Source organism: Anthonomus grandis, chromosome 16 (assembly GCF_022605725.1).
Source record: "Anthonomus grandis grandis chromosome 16, icAntGran1.3, whole genome shotgun sequence".
NCBI classification, from domain to species: Eukaryota; Metazoa; Arthropoda; class Insecta; order Coleoptera; family Curculionidae; genus Anthonomus; species Anthonomus grandis.
In genome coordinates this window covers 10,226,844-10,242,210 of record NC_065561.1, presented here as the reverse complement: position 1 = coordinate 10,242,210, position 15,367 = coordinate 10,226,844, and the positions used below count along the sequence as shown (strand labels likewise).

At 30.4% G+C, this 15,367-nt stretch overlaps 1 protein-coding gene across 4 annotated transcripts in view; it reads right to left on the bottom strand.

Annotated features, from left to right (window-relative positions):
• The window catches only part of LOC126745795 (PDF receptor), a 388,971-nt gene extending 374,242 nt beyond the window's left edge, over window positions 1–14,729 (bottom strand). For 2 of the 4 annotated variants that reach the window (XR_007663680.1, XM_050453794.1), the window contains exon 1: window positions 14,552–14,728. The gene's annotated coding sequence lies outside the window, so the exon portion shown is untranslated. Of the gene's footprint in view, window positions 1–14,551 lie in introns of all 4 variants that reach the window. The other 2 variants (XR_007663679.1, XM_050453800.1) reach the window with 2 other exon arrangements.
• Window positions 14,730–15,367: the final 638 nt, after the last annotated feature.

The window sequence follows — 15,367 nt, the reverse complement described above, 5'->3', positions numbered from 1 at the left end:
ATAATATACCAAACATCCTTTATTTAATAGCTTTAATTTTACCTAAGTCAGTAAAGTAGTAATTGTTTTATTGAGAACTTAAATTGCAATGTAATTTATATGGCCAAATGGTGGTTAGACCAATCAAATAAAAAAAATTAAAAAGGCATAACCGACAACGTAATTAAAATTGATTTTTTTTAATGTTTTATAATTTATTATGTTAATTAAACTATACAGACGTTCAACAACAACAAAACAATAATAAATATATTTAAAAATTACTAACTTTGCAACAAAAAACAGTTTTTCCAGGCCCTGGGCGTATACACCTTCACGTACGGATGACTGTTGCTTACTGATTTCCGTGTCGAAACTCGCAAGAAATTAAATTGGCGGTTAGAAAGTTTGACGCTCAGTTTTGTTCGCTTAGAATTTTTTGTGCCTTACGTCCTTTTAATAGGTAAATAGAGCTTAAGAAGTATATTATTTTGATGCCAAAAAATAAAATTCGTGATTTTGGCGCTTATGCCTTTTTGTCGTAACGCCATCGACTTTAATAATAACAATAAAATTTACTTTAATATTAAAAGAGTGTTTTTTTTTAAAGATTGGTATGCAAACTTTTTATAGTTGTGTGTTCCAGACTTGTGTGTCTTTTTACATATATAATAATAACTGTCTTTTTTTATTTGTCTCGAATATAAATTCAATATAAACATTTATCAAAGTCATGGCGATTAAATTAAAAGCTAAACGAAATGCGCAACAACTAACTAAAAATAAGATAGAGCATAAATGCTGAAAATTAAATCATAATTAATATTATCATGCAAATAAAAATAACATTTTAAACTAAATTCAACAAAATATTGATAGATTGCAGAGTGAAGAGATTCCTGATTTATGTATACCATATACAGGGTGTTTGGTTCACTGACGTATATAAAAAAGAAGGTGATAGGTGAGATTATTTTAAACATATTTAGCTATTATACCAATTGTTGCAGTTTTCGATATATCATCGTTTTTCAGAATTTTACCGAACTTGGCGATGGATGGATCCATAAAAGTTATAATAAAAATTTTGTTAATTATTTTATCTGATTAATTATTTTTTAATTTATTATATAACTTAAATGTGTATTTCGCATTCAGGTTTACAACAAATTTCATATATATAAAATACGCACTGAGATCTACGTTTGATAAAAAAAAAAATTGCAATAATTCAACGAATATAGAAAGTGAGTTTCCGAAATATCTAATTTGAAGTTTATAGGCGAATAACTTAAAGTTTTTGTAAATAAGGTATTAATTCAAATATTTTTAAAAACTTTCCTTATCTGTATTCTTTTTATTTTATATTATCTTATTCTAACAGAAAGTGCTGCTTTTCTTTTATTGTTACCTCATTTGTGTTTTGTTATCTAAACCATTAATTACATAATTTGATGTCTTTTATTCACCATCTGATTATTTTCATTGATATTGTTTTTAAACCATAACCTCCCAAAAACAAGACGTGTTTTGTTTCCGTATAATTGGCACCACTAAAATTTGTCAGGGTGGCCAACATCGAAAGGACACAATCACAAATGGCGGCAATCTAGTAGTGGTCATTTATTTTTCAATGGATTGGCAGTCCAGGTATATTTATTAAGTTCGTGTACAGAATGCATTATTTACGGAGATGACTTTATTAGAAAATATTTGTTTTAAATGTTTTTTTTCTTATATAACTTTATTTAATTAAATAGTTTTTTTATAACGAGGAATGATGCAAATGCCTCATTAAAAACAATTAAAAAATTTACTATAAATATTCTTTCTAAAGCATCTATCAGCATTATTTTAAGGTTTATTGTCATTTATATATTAATAAAAATAATTTTCCTAAATATTTTAGCTTAATATCCGAAACGAATAAGTTGCTAAATTATACAATTTAATTAGGTCATTTAAGGTAAACAATGTATAAACGATACAGATGCCGACCGACGCGACGTGACATATTTAAGATGCGGATTTAATGCAATTTTGTATTGTAAACACCGTTTGGCGACATGCAGCGTTTATAAATACATGGATTCTTTGCATAATCATAAATCCATATGTTATTTACATATACTTCGAAAAGGTACACTTGAAAAAACATTTGGTACTAGTAATTCAGCCATCAAATTCCCCACATGTTATCCCTATTTCTTATGACATTTAATTGATTTACCCATATCTGATTTCTAAAATTACCATCTCTAGGGGAACTATCACCTTTTCATCAAGAGGTGGAACTATCCCATATAAAATGGAACATACTGAAATCAGGTTACTTTTTATATCCAAACAGCAGGGAAGAAAGCTCACACATTGGCATAGCAATAATGATTCATAAGAGTGTAAAGCACCTCGTAACGAAATTGAAATCCATATCAAGTAGAGTGATTTATATAATTGTAAAAATATCGCAAAGATATAGTGTCCAAATAAATTAGGTATATTATTATGCCTCCATGAGCTCTGCACCTGATGAAAAGAAAAAGATCTTCTAAAAGCATCTTCTGAAATTAATATTTCTGTAAATTCGGATTGTATTCTATCAACGAACAAGGAGGAAGACTTATCAATTATCTTCAAAAAGAAAGGATGTACTGTATGAACTCCTTTTTACAGAAATCAGAAAAAAGATGTTGGTCATGGCAAATTCAAATCTTATTACGAAAAACGAGATCGAACTTAAACGAATTTGAAACCTACAAGTTGAGTAGATGTAATTGTCAAGAATTAAGAACAATGAATATTTTATAGCTCATTGCCTCAAACATTACTCATTCTCTTTCAGACCCCCTTTAAAAGTAATTACAGAAAATTAATTATTAATACTCGCTAAGTTCATGGTAAACTGTTTTGTTATATATACAAGGCGTGCTATAAATAATGGTTAATTTAACAGCAGATTGCTTTGAAAAAAAAACAGGTAAAGTTAGCCAAGAAGCTAAGTTATAAACTGAATGTTTGTTGTTTGTTTTTGTACATTACGTATCTTTTGTAGATATTACTTTTATAGGTATTACTTAATGACCTGAAAAATCCTGCCTACCCAAGCCACACACGATAGTTAAATAAACGTTTATTATTGGTTTACATAAGATGTACATTTTTGGTTGAACTTGAACTATAGATATCGAATAAAATATCCACGTGAAATACGTTTATTACTTTATTTATGCTATTTAAGTATAGTACACTATTTAAAGACGATTACAAAATGCATTTAATGAAATGAGCTTATAAACAAATATACTTACCATCAACAAAACGTTGATTTTTTAGTTATGGAAATCAGTTTAAAATCTTTATTTAAATTATTAAATCGTTAATGATATGAAATTTATAATAAAGGTATGTATTTAAGCTTTTAAGCTATATATATAATTTCTTAAAAAGCTACACGTGTTTTCACTCCTATCGGGCATCATCAGGCGTAGACATACACCTACACAAATCACATTACAATTCTGCATTCTTCTACACTTTCACATTCAACTTAACGGGATCCTTACTTGGAGTTTTTTACTTTTGTTTTGTTTTTTTTTGTGTGGTCTCTTAGGAAAGAATGGATGATATGTTTTAATTACTTGATTTTGATTCATTTTCACATAATCGCCTATAACATTGTCAAAGTGGGACTCTCGAATAACCTAAAACTGAAAGAGAAAGACAAATATCTAGGCATGGTGAACCGCCTTAGCTAACAATAAACAGCAACCCCTAGTGAAGACGCAAACATGAACCTCAAATAAAAAGATAAAACAGAAGATAAAGGAAGGGAACAGAAAAGCTAGTAACAAAATGAAAAGCCAAACCTTTACACGGCCAAATAAGAAAGAAAGCACACAAAGAAATCGTAAATTAGAGTCAGACATATCAGAGTGGACGTGGCTCGTAAAAACAAATATCAAAGCAGAAAATGAATCACAGCTTATATATTATAACAGCTTATTAAGACCTGGCTCTAGTAACAAATGATTTGAAAACAAAAATCCCGAAAAGTGGCAATCATGCAAGATGTAGACTTTACTGGTCTTTCAGAGAGCCAATACCTTGACCAAGATAACAAAGTGACAAAACAACTACATTGGAATATATTAAGCACTAGAATATCAAAGGGAGAGACAAGTCATGTGAATACGAACCGGATACAGTTTTTTACAGCCCAGACTTAACACTTACATGGGATGAGAAAACATATACAATCAGAGAAATGAAAACCATTAAACCTGACCTGGTACTAAAAGATCGATAAGAAAACAAAACAAGCGTCTTATAATAGATATCGTTGTTCCATTAGACTACAACATCGCTTAAAGAGTTACACAGAAAAAGCTTAAATGCAAAAATCGAAATGCAAGGAATGTGAAATTTGCACACTAAAGTCATCCTGATCGTTAAAGGAGCAACAGGCCTTATCTCCAAAGTCACAGCCATCATAATAAAGGAAGTCCTTTGAAAACACTCTGTCTCCTGAGAAGGTAGAAAGCAGTAGTGGAGTACAGCACACACATTGCAAAAAGTATTATAAAACTATATAAAATTATAAAAACTGCCATCGAACATTTATGGAACACCTTAGGTGCATGGTTTCGTACCCGATGTTACTAACGTACAAAATACCTTAGCATAAAAAGAGCTAAGCGAAGCCCAGAAATAATATTAAAATCCAGTCACTGACTGGTTTAATTAGAGTAATACAAAGATAAATATATTTCTACTAGATCTTACACTCTCGTGTATTTTGACGGAGCCCACTTTATCAGAGACAATCCAAAAATACTGTTAATCACATAGAAATCACCTTTGTGCTTTCCTAAGTATATCCCGATGTTTTGGTTAGACGTTACACGTAGCGGTTAAAAAAAGATAGGAAATATTAGTCGGTGGCTTTGCGAGATGATTTCCACGCTAACGGCTGAGACTTCTGTTACAGCGTGGCACACGGATCTAAAACACTTCGGCCTGAGGTAAGGAGAATGCAGTAGTAGAGACAACATGGCCGACTTCATTCATAAAATGGAAAGTGGCGTGTGGTATTATGTGAAACTATTTAAATTCGATTTAAGGAAAATAATTTTAAAATTTACCAAAATAAATTTTCCTAATTAATTATTCATTTGTATGTTTTATGGTTTTAGAAATAATTTCTTTTTTTTGGTATATAGGGTGTCCCACAATCAACGTCACAGGCTATAACTTTTTTATTTTTAAATATAAAAATTAAAAAAAAAATTAATTGTTATAGGACCACTACCTAAAATTACTTAAAAAAACTACCCCCAACAAATACATCCCCCAAAAATTAATTTGTCGGGGGTAGTTTTTTTAAGTAACTTTGGGTAGTGATCCTATAGCTATTAAAAATATATTTAAAAAAATATATACTTAAAAATAAAAAAGTTATAGCCTGTGACGTTGATTGTGGAACACCCTGTATACAGAGTCGCACGCAAATATCTCTGTTGCTAAGCCGAATTTAAAAACAAAGTTTAAACAAAAGTTGCTAAGGTCACAGGGGGCCACGTCACTGCAATAGTACGTGTATTTTGAAGGTCATTAAAAAAAACAAAACAAAAGTCAAAGGTCGACTAAAATGAGCCACCTCGTATAGATTATAGAAAACGAACAGCATACGCGTTTTGGCAATGATAAAAGTTCGGTTAAACTAGGAACAGGAATTTTTATGTTTTTTATGCGAAATTTTCACTCTTATTGGTATTTCCGAAAAAGTAAGGTAATTTGAGAAAAATATAAGGTAAGTAACTTACCTAATTTTTCGTTAACTGTTATTTATGTTAATATTTTTTTTAAGTCTCACACACTTCACTTAAACATGTTTTTATTTTCACTGGTAAAATAAGCGAGCTCGTTTTCTTTACCTTCAGCCTCGTATTCACTATCGTCTTCACTACTACTGCCATTAGTGTCACTGTCCTCATTTCCTATTGTGATGACAAGGGGCTCGATTTCTTCCATGATTTGGTCAGTTTCCCAGAATTTATCCTCCACAGCTGACGTGCTGGCAAAATTTCTACCAATCATTTTCGAATCGAGGATATAGCATCCTCAGTAACCTCCTTTAAGGTTGTAATGTTAAAATTGCCAGTAGTATTCCGACTTTTTATAAAAAATTTGAGTGCTGCACAAGCTAATTCAATTGGGTTTAACTCGCATAAATAAGGCGGTGTTCTTAATGGAGTATGCCCATGGGACCTTATAATCCGATCTACTATATAATTTTTTTGGTCACCAGGTGGTTTGTGGCGTAAAACCTAATCGAAAAGATTAAATTTTCTGGCACTTGCATCGTGACTTATTTTGACTTATTATTTTAACATATAGTATATGTAATACATAATAATATACAGGATAAACCTTATTCCACCCAATTTTTTTCAGCCATTTTCTTAAAAAAAAATTTTTTTGCCAATCGATATTAGACTGCAAGGGACAAATTTACTTGGTATTTTTAACCCCTTAACTTTAACCCCACGCAGGGGTGAAAATCTTAAATAGTAAGGGTATCACTTGACCCTCCTTCCTATTTAAGATTTTGAGGTTGATAGTCACCCCCGCATGGTTAGAGTTAAGGGATTGAAAATACCAAATAAATTTGTTCGCCTGTCAAAAAACGATCATCAAAAATTTTTTTTAAAGAAAATATCTGAAGAAACTGGTGTGGAAAGTTTTCATTAGCTCACCGTGTATGTACATATTATGTGAGTACATTTATATATTTAAAATTTTAAATTTATCAGTTCGAAAGGCTTAATTAAGTTGTTATAGCTACCTTTCTTAGTTAACCAGGCGATTATATCTCTTTTTAAAGAGGATTTTGTTGGGGTTTTATCCTTCTGCACAGATGATAAGGAACATTGTCTACACTATTACCGAATTGGCAGGTATATTTAGGAGAAGTTTTTCCGTGAGTCATCTAGTAAAATTTTCCCTATTCATTTGGCCATGGCAATCACCCGTGGCCAATCCGGCTTTAAATATTAAACAGGCATTGTCCACAAAACCCTTGTCGGAACCTGCATGAACAATTATTAGCCGACCTAAAATATCATTTAAAATATATATATTTCTCAAATTTAACGGGTCCTTGCCCGTGAACAAATATATGACTGTCACTTATACACACTGTTTTGTATTATATGCTTACCCGTTGAACTAATATTTTTTAAAACACCAGTAACCTTAGAACATTGAAAGGCTAGAAGTAGCATGCCGTGGAACTATGGGCAGGTTTGTTTGCTTGCAACATCTCTGATACAATGATGCCAAATGCTTATAGAGAAATGGCAAAAATCACTTTATAATATCATAAAAATTTTCAGTTTTTTTCCGAAAACTTAAAACAATACTACTGCTCCCCTTTAATAAAATATCAAGCATTTTTTAAAAATAAATTTGATAAGATACTCTATATCGAAGACAATATACGTGAAATATGAAAATAAAGTACGAAGAAACGAGAAAACGTTAATGGCATCGCAACGCCGCTCGACCGCATTGTTGACGCCACCGATACAAGCACTTTCTACCAGTGACGTCGTCAACAAATATTTACCTGATAAATTTTTATTAATTATTATAGAGTTTAAGTATAAGTAATATTACCATTTATGAGCTATTTATGTGTTTTTTCAACGGATTTCGTTAGAGGAAGGTCCTAATAAAAGGCAGCATTTTTGTCAAAGCATTTTTATGGAAATAAAATATTTTATTAATATAATATTATAGATTTCTTAATAAATCATGTTTTAAGACACAAATTTTTAACATTTTGCAAAATTTTATTATTGTTATATTGGACAAAACTCAGTTTTACATCACTTACTTTAAATCACATAATATATACTTCTATGGTGCTGACTTTTTCAAAGGGACAGTATTGCTTCAGCGGAAAGAGTTAAAACTACAAGGATGTTCAAATTGTGAAGGAGTTGCAGGTTTTTTATAGGTTATAAGATTTTTATTATGAGTATTATTCAGCCTGTACAATGGTTTTGAGACATTTAACAGTGACCTATATAATACCTAATACCAATTATTATATCAGATTAATTTATACTAAAAAACAAAGCTTACCTAAGAATAAAGACTATGTACAATAGATTAGATTAGATAGTTTATTAGTAGTAATATACAAACAAGTAATTTTACAAGTCAAATAAAATATGTAATATGTTGGGCTTTTTCGAAAATCATGTTATTATTTCTTAAGTATTTTAATAATAACTTGAGACATCTAATTCAATTTCTTTGGCGCAAATTTGTTTGTTGCAATCTTCGAATTTTAATTTTTTGTTCTTTTTTTTCCATAATTTGGTGACAAGTGATTTAGCTTTTAAAAAGTCCTTAGGATATCATTTTCATTTTACCCTAGAGTAATATACATAAAAATATAGTATAACCAATATTAAAAAGAAAAAATTAAAAAAATGTATTATGATAATCCAATTGATCAATAAAATGTATGTTATTATAAAGAATCTTTGAAATATCATACATTTGATTAATTGCATTTAATTACAAATATAACACAATAAAATACTATATCACTTTTAAATCAGATATATAGAATAAGATGATACATGGCATAAAAGTCTTATTTGTACTTAGAGAAAGAATTGAGCAATAATTTTTAAATGTGCTATAATGATGTCTATTTTGAGTGTATTTTTACCATTTCCTTGGTAGAGTCAGGGAATGTGTAGCAGTTAAACAAAAAAGGATTGGATGGGGAATAGTAATTGTTGACCTAGACCCCACAGTAACTATTAATCTCAGATGCAGTTATTGTTGATGATGAATGATCAGATCTGTAATTATACAAAATTTGGTGTATCAAGAATATTAATTTATTTTAATTATTCATACTTGTCTATATTAGCTTCACTGTTTGTACTATATACCATTTTGGAAGCTAAAGAAGTTTTTGCACTCTTCAGGAAAACTACCCTTGCAGCTTTGAAGGGTAAATCACTTGGTAAATTAACTGAATTATCGGCTGCTGTGTTTTTAACCAGTGCATCAGAAATCCTAGTAAAAAAATAGTTTTACACACATACCTAATTTAATAAGTATTAGGTATAAATAAAGCTTATATGAGTAAAACTAATACTTTTTGTGACGATTTTTTTATACTAGAAAAAAATATTAAAAAAAAATTACCTTTAAGGTAGAGCTGATTTTTTTAATAAAGTCTGCCTACTGATAATATTATCTTCCTTATATAATAAATCACTTCTAAGGATGTCATCTGAACAAATATATTCTTTTTAATTGTGTTGATTTCGATTAATAAAATCCATTGTTCCCTTTGGGCATATATTAGGCAATTTATAATAAGTATTTGATATTTAATCAAAAAGCAAAAAAAATTAGAGTAATAAATTAATATGTGGTGCCAATTACTATATATATATTATTATAAGTTGCAATATGGTAAAACAAAAAAAAATTATCGACCAAATTTTAGGGAAAGACAAAATTAACTATACATAGATATTAATATCTAAATAAATTTCAAAATTCTTTAAAGGCAATAAAAAATTAGTAATTTCATCTATCTACCTAATGTCTATATTAAAAAACATAACTATATATAGATAGGTATATGGGTATTATGCCATCTTTCTGCCAAAACAACAAAAAAAACATAATATCCTGCAATAAAACCAGGGACAAAATTCTAGTTTTATATTTTTTATAGCCTATTGATAGATGAATATGTTCAAAAATATATTTAGATTTAAAAATATAAATATTTTGGTATTTTACACACACTTTTACATTCAAGTTTTTATTAGGTTTATATTTATAAGATCCCCTATTCTACGTTTATGATGATGGTTACCCCATGATGTGATGTTATGAAAGTATCGGTACTTACTTGTGAAAAGATCGGCTTGAATCACCTTTTTATCATGATGCGGCACAAACGACACAAGTTTTTGCCATCCTAGCAATTTAAAAAAACACTAAAATGTGGCCTTTTTCCTTTTGAAACCAAAAAATTAAAGAAAATACACGAATCCCGAACATAAACAAAAAGCCGTTTGACAGATGACACTATGCGTATGGCTCAGGCGCTTAAGTTACGGTGTTGTCGCTTCAAATTTTTTAGAAACGGTTTTAGGGATAAGAATGTTAATAGTTTTGTTTTTTTTTGCTTAAGGATATTATATTTATTTTTAAAATAGGTTAATTGTAGTATTTATATTTTTTAATTTAAATTTTCCTAGAAAATACAACACAAGTAAGTTAAATTAACGTTATAATGGTTGTTAAAATATAGCAAAAAATTTCCTCCATTGAAAATTCGCGTCGACTTGACAACAGTGAATCGGCAAATATGTTTGTAAACAACACAACCAGAGGGTTGTTGGCCCTGTGCACATGTTGGACTCAAACAAAGTTGTTGTATACTAATTCTAGCCTTTCAATGTTCTAAGCCAGTAACCGTATCGCTCTGCCAACATTTCTTGAACGTCAAATCGTTATCCACCCAAGTTTCGTCCAAGTAAATATTGTTTAGACCTTCTTCACGATATTTTCGTATTTCGCGAAGATATTTGTATCTTCAGGAAAGAATATTGGGCCTCTTCATTAAGATTTTCCTCTTATTTTGACACTTACGCTAAAAAAAGCCATTTGACTTTAATAAAAGCCGAAGCGTTTCCCTGGAATAAGAAAAATTTGCCTCTTCTTTTAATTTTCTTAACAACTTTCTAGTTGTCGGAACCACTTTATATTCCAGGTAAAATCTGGTGATACAATGCCTAACTATTTAAAAATAAAAACTGTCATCTTTTTCGACGACAGTTTTCCGTGGCCGTTTTTTCCCTGGACTGGCTAGCATTTCATCAGGGTTATTTTGTAACTTACCTGTAAACATTTGCTATTACTTCCCTCGTTTGACTATGAAGGACCTTACCCTCAGTGAATTTACTTATTATAATAAATGTTATTAATCGTATATATTTAGACAATAATAAAACAAACTAAAAAATTAAATATTAGGTATTTCATGTAAGTAATAAAACAGTAAAACTCCAAACCTACGAAAATTACACTACCTACTTATAGGTATACACAACACTAATATCAGTTTTTTTAATTAATAGCCACAAATAAAACAAAATAATAAATAACATATAAAATAAACGGAATCCAAAAATCAACGATAAAATCTACGCCACTGTCCACCCTTCAATAGTAATCAATGTTTTGAAACGGCAGCAAGCATTGTAAACAGGTGACAAAGACGCTGTCCAATGAACTGTCGAAATAATTCATAACAAAAACACGTGCGGCGAGGGAAACCAATCACAAGCGTTCAGGTTCATAATGGCTGACCCCTATTATACAAGAAGTAGAGGAGTAGAAGTAGGAATGTAGAGGTGGAACGTAATGTTGCCAGATTCATTTTTTGAACAAACATTTAATTGTACCATATTTAATGGTAAAACAATTGCGTATTAAAGCCAAAATGGAATAACTATTTAGATTAAAATTCTTAACATTTTACCCTCTATATCTTGTGATTGTAAAAAATCTTATATTGGATATTATTACAAACTAAGTCCCGCACAATTACGTTTTGAGGTTAAACGTGGCAACGTCGAATATTTTGGCCCACATTCCTGCCGCTGTTTCAGATTCACATGCCAGACTATACAAAATACGCTAGACACATCAGAATCACATATTACTCCTGTTAGGGAGTCTAGTAATCGACGATTTTCATCATAGCTAAAGGCAAACTGCATCATATTCACATAATCGCCAACCCTTAGACCTTACGTACAAGGCTTACTTTTAGTATTCCAATATCTCAATCAGGTTACTTTCTGCATTCACCACCTATTCGTTGCGTCAGAGAATTCAATAAAATTAATCAGTGACAACTCGACATTTTTTATTTAAATTTTATCACGTGTAAAGAGAAAATTAAAGCATTTTTAGTTTAGGAAATACTTTAGGCATGTCTTATTAGAAATGTAGAATACTCGATATAGTATTCATTTTTCTTTGTATACTTTTTGCTATTTAATAATTGGACAGCTGCGCCTGTCTGTTGACTGGCCCGTTTCTTGTTTTCTATCTAGAATATATTTTCTATGTGATCTCTTTTGTTTTCTATGTAGAATAATTTCAAGGGTTATTTTATTGTAGTTAAAATACAGTGTGGTGACTTTAACTGGAATAAATTCAGTTAAAACTAATCAAAATGTATCTCGCAAAATTCCTGAGACCCGTCGATTTTTGTTTATTTTTTTTCACATTTCAAGATTTTTTATTTTGTATTTTTGTATTTGTATTATATGTATTTTTGTATACAAGTTTTTGTATTTTTTCACCTACAGGGGGAATCCAAATTAACCCCAACTTTTTTTTTCAAATAGAAAGCCACTTTTTTTAAACTCTCATTGAAAAGAGCCCTTTTTCTTGATTAAATTGCCCTATTTACTTTTGTGATTATCTAAAGGAGAAATACGAAAAAAAACCATTATATTATTAAAAGTTGCGTTTAATGTATAAGATGCTCAAAATCAGCACCAATTACTTGTTGGTAAAGCCCAAGACGAAAATAAAATTCGTTTCTGACATTTTCTAACACTTCTGGAGATATTTGTCGGATTTCTTGCCTAATACGTTCTTTGAGTTCGTCTAAGTTTCCTGGTTTGCTCATATAAATTTGACTTTTCAAATGTCCCCACAGAAAAAAATCAAGTGGGGTGAGATCGGGAGAACGTGCCGGCCACTCGATTGCACCCCTTCTACCAATCCATCTGTTTGGAAAGTTGTCATCTAAATACTGGCGTACATTACGGGCATAATGTGGGGGAGCACCATCTTATTGCATCCAGATTCTTTCATCATACAAATCTGGATCGAACTGACTCGGATATAAGGCACGTAAGACAGGAACTAGTTCATGTTCAAGAAATTCTAGATATCTTTCCCCAGTCAAAGTATCATTGAAGAATATGGGCCCTATAACTTGCCTGCCAATTATGCCAGCCCAAACATTAGTTTTCTGGGAATATTGTGTATTAGTTTCCCTTACCTAGTGTGGGTTTTCGTCAGACCAGTAGCGACAGTTCTGCTTATTAACATGGCCATTTAGGGTGAATGTAGACTCATCAGAAAAAAGGATCCACTTCGAAGATATGCGATTTTCGTCAATGGCGTTCATCATTAATTCACAGAACTGAACTCTGCGATCTGGATCGTCTTCCAATAACTCTTGAACGGGTTGCATTTTATAAGGTCATTTGTTTGCACTTTTTAAAGTTTTTGGCACAGATTTATGATGAATAGAGTTTTCGCGAGCTACTCTTCTGGTTGCAGTTACCGGATTTTCTTCCATCGCTAACAATACATTTAATTCAGTGTTTTCATCGATTTTAGAAGACCTTTGTCTTGAAACATCCCTCACGTTCCCAAATTCTCAAAATCTGCTTTCGATTTTACTAACCGTACCTTGGTTAATAGGTGGCAAATCTAGATATTTCTGCCTGAATAAGTGGACAACCTCTAGCTGAGTACGACTTCTGTCCCCATAACCAATCATCATTAAGATTTCAATCTTGTGGGATTCGGATAAATAAGGCATTTTTTCAATATAAGTTAACTTATTTAACAACTGGTTGAAATTCACTTTAACAGTGACACTACAATAACTGTCAGGAAATGTCTCGATACCAATAAAATAAACAAACACGCCAAAAATTTACCAACACAACATATTTCGAGACTTTTAATAATTTTATGGTTTTTTTTTCATATTTCTCCTTTAGATAATCACAATAGTAAATAGGGCAATTTAATCAGGAAAAAAGGCTCTTTTCAATGAGAGTTTAAAAAAAGTGTCTTTCCATTTGAAAAAAAAAAGTTTGTGTTAATTTGGAACCCCCTGTAGGTGAAAAAATACAAAAACTATCTTGAAATGTGAAAAAAAATAAACAAAAATCGACAGGTCTCAGGAATTTTGCGAGATAAAATTTGATTAGTTTTAACTGAATTTATTCCAGTTAAAGTCACCACACTGTATATTAACAAGCTACAGCTCTTATTGGTCTTGACTCTTGGATAATAGGAAAAATTACTTATGATTAACTATTCCGTACATGCGAGACCGATATTTTGACCTAATTAATCTTGTACTTGTTAGTGATGAGTTTAAAATTTGTCTTTTGTTTAATTATATATTAAATTAGTCACTAGTCACCTGACTCCAGCACACAATTTTAAGATTTTTAAAACTGATTATTTCAGTCAAATAAGTAGTTTCTTATACTAAAATCGTATTTTGGTATTTCATTTGAGAACCTAGAGTGATATTCATAGTAAATTAGTTTTTTTAAGTTAGGTACTCAAGACACATTTTAGTCTTAACACTTAATAGTGTTAAAGGTACATTTGTTTACCTTAAGATTAGTTTAAAAATATATATTTTTAACGTTGCAATTTCTAAATAATAGAAAAAGCTTTATCAACTTACCCAAAAACTTATACTAAAATAGGAAGTAGTCACTTATTTCACTTAAATGTTTAAAAAAAAACTCAAATTATATGTTTAAACACACACAAGTCCGAAATAAATATCTTGGATAATCCTAATAAACTAGAAAAAAAGTCCCGGCACAAAACACAAGATATTAAGTAAACCCGATAAAAGAAACTATTGACAAAACCGGGCGTTTTACAATTCAAGATCTTATCAAACTGTGGATTAGAGATAACGGTGGCTTAAAATTATTGGCCATATTTTTACCAATTTACCGTTTAATTGATGTTTGTCTCGATCTTGGAAACGTTATCAACTAAAATTTTTTATTTTTCGATTATTATGTCAATGAAAACAATGCTTTGTTTACTTTTAATGTAGGCAACTAATAATGATACTTGCGATGCAGGCACATGAGGACTTCTTTTTTTTTTGAAAACTTTAAGGTGTATTTTATACATTCAATTAGTAAATTTTAATATGCTACAACTTGTGCTACTCTATTTTATTTGAAAAAATTGAAATTTTGCTACTAATATTAAGATCGCTTAATTATACGAGTATTCAGATTAATATCTAAAAGTGCACGTTGAAAAAAAAGCCATTTGATTATTGTTTCCTTTTGGTGCTTTAATTTAGAATAAAATTTGTAATTTCTTCGTTTTAATAACAGTCAGAAATTTACGTTATACATTTTACCTGAATTTTGTGGATGTTTTAATTCAAGCGATGGATGGGATACATCGTAAATTCTGCCGAGAGAACAGGACAATCGCAAATTTCGTGCTCCATTGTTTTGTCTTCGTAGCT